This window comes from Scylla paramamosain, chromosome 6 (assembly GCF_035594125.1).
Source record: "Scylla paramamosain isolate STU-SP2022 chromosome 6, ASM3559412v1, whole genome shotgun sequence".
Lineage (NCBI taxonomy): Eukaryota > Metazoa > Arthropoda > Malacostraca > Decapoda > Portunidae > Scylla > Scylla paramamosain.
Window position 1 is genome coordinate 307501 of NC_087156.1, and position 2500 is coordinate 310000.

The 2500-nt window shown below is 43.8% G+C and overlaps 1 protein-coding gene across 6 annotated transcripts in view; it reads left to right on the forward strand.

The window, feature by feature from the left end:
- Positions 1-166, forward strand: part of LOC135101150 (uncharacterized) — a 54548-nt gene extending 54382 nt beyond the window's left edge. For all 6 annotated transcript variants that reach the window (XM_064004691.1, XM_064004694.1, XM_064004689.1 and 3 more), the window contains one exon: positions 1-166. This exon is cut by the window's left edge. The gene's annotated coding sequence lies outside the window, so the exon portion shown is untranslated.
- Positions 167-2500: the final 2334 nt, after the last annotated feature.

A 2500-nucleotide genomic window follows, 5' to 3' on the forward strand; every position in this document is an offset into this window, starting at 1 on the left:
GTTATTTTATTATTACTACTTATTGTAACATTCTAAACTTTTCTATAAGGATTAAATTTTGATATATTGACTTAAAGTTTTTAATAATTATTTTTTGAGTCAGAAAGGAGAGAGAAAAATAATTGAATCTTAACCCTTTATTTTCTTAATGTCATAAACTTTTACAGAACATAGCATTTTCTTCCTCTGATGATGTCCGTCTGTCTGTCTGTGTGTGTGTGTGTGTACGTACTGCAGGGTGCTGGAGACGCGCACAACCTGAGGAGACAGTGAGTGTTAAAATGGGCGGGGTGCGGGCCTATATTGGTGGAGGGGGCTGTGGTTGGTGACTGTGGGTAAGTCAACATACTGTGGGGGACATACTGTGGGGCTGTGGGCTGTGAGTGAGTGAGAGAGAGAGAGAGAGAGAGAGAGAGAGAGAGAGAGAGAGAGAGAGAGAGAGAGAGACTACTACTACATATTCTTTTCTCCCTTTCTCCTCGTCTTCCTTTCTCTTCCTCCATTCCATTCCTATACTCTCTCTCTCTCTCTCTCTCTCTCTCTCTCTCTCTCTCTCACAAAACACACACAGAGGAAGAAGAAGAAAGATGAGCAAGAAAAACAATAAGAAAAAATAAAACAAAGAATCACACAAGCACACAATTACAAACATGCCCCTTCCCAGAACACCCCCATACCCCCCATCACCCCACACACCAAGTCAACCACCACCAGCGTGTACTCTCTCGTCCCCAAGTGTCAGATCCCACTCGAACTTGGCAGAGAGGTGGTCCTTGAAGTGCTGAGCCTTAAGGACCAAGGCAGGTTGGCGGAGTTGTCCTTGATGTTGGTGAAGAGAGCGTTGAGTGCAGAGGCAAGGAAGTTGTTGGACTACAATGTTGATGAATAGGTCTTCAGGGATCTGTGGGGAAGGAAAGGGTTAAGTTAACGTAATAGAGAGAGAGAGAGAGAGAGAGAGAGAGAGAGAGAGAGAGAGAGAGAGAGAGAGAGAGAGAGAGAGAGAGAGAGAGAGAGACAACTTTATATATAGAAAGACGAAAAATATAGTGTAGGACCAAGAGGAGCTTTGCACACAACTGCAGCCCCTCCAGCAGCAGCACCTCTGCCTGGCACAGATGCTCCTCCACACACCTCCACTGGTCCCAGCCATCCCACACCTGTGCCACCAAGAAGCTGACGAAGGCCACCTGGAGCTCTGCCACTAAGCTGTCCGGCCTGCAAGAGTAATCCGAATCACAATTTATTTAATACTGTACGTAATTGTGTGTGTTGCTACTGGTGTTACTAATGCTATTATGCTGGTGTTAAAAAATATACAATAATTACTACTACTATTACTACAATTAGAGAGAGAGAGAGAGAGAGAAGAAAAACAGACAGACAAAGAGAGAGAGAAGATATTGAGAAGAAAAAGATAGAAAAGGAGAAAATAAATATATACTAAAAATTTCATAATAAATAAAGAAAATAAGTACTACAACTACTACTACTACTACTACCACCACCACTACCCACCATACCAAACATCAACTTCAAACTGTAGGAAGAGTCAAGACTATATTCTGTCTTCACTAGCCCCCTCTCTGTAGGTTCTGGTGGGGGGCTGGGTGAAACAAAATATAGTCCCTTCCCTCTGCTTCATTTCTGGGAGCTGTGGGTGGGGGGTGCTGTGAAGTGGGTGAGGTAATGGGCTGGGGGTCTAATGGGTTTGTGGTGCTGTGTGGGGCTGTTTGTGAGGCTCCTGTGATGTTTGAGAGGCCTGTGGAAGCTGTGTTGCTGTTCTGGTGGTGTATGAAGGCTGTCAGGGGCTGTGGAGGGCTGTGAGGAGGTGGAGAAGCTGCTGTGTGTGTCTGTGTGTGTCTTGGGAAGATCTGAACCCAGGAGGTGGAGGGGCTGCTGTGTGTGTCTGCGTGTGTCTTGGGAAGATCTGAACCCAGTGACAGGCATTAATTCTGCTGCCGAACAAACTCAACCTCGAAAATAAGGAGAGAATTAATGGTTACTACTACTACTACTACTACTACTACTACTACTACTACTACTACTACTAATAATAATAACAACCTATATATCTGAATTAATGGCTGATAATATAGTAATAATAATCTGTCTGTCTGTCACTATATCCCACATGGGGAGTTAGATCTTGAAAGAGTTAGATCTTGAAAGGTTTTGACATTTTCTGTTAATGAAGGAGTTTTTGGCTAGTTGGAGAACAGACTTGGCATGGTTCCAGACAGAAATATAAAGTGCATGAGATTCCTGTGATGGAAGGCTTAAGTACCTTTTGTGGGCCACCTCTCTATCATGTATAGCACGAGAACAAGCTGTGTTAAACAAAGATCTGGAAGGTTAAAAAACAGTGAGGAATGTACACCTCCATGCCAGACGTTACTAATACGATTACTACTACTACTACTATTATTACCACCTCCACACCTGACAGCGGGATCATCCACTTCAGTTCTGTCTCCTCCATGTGCTGAGTGAGAGAGATCCA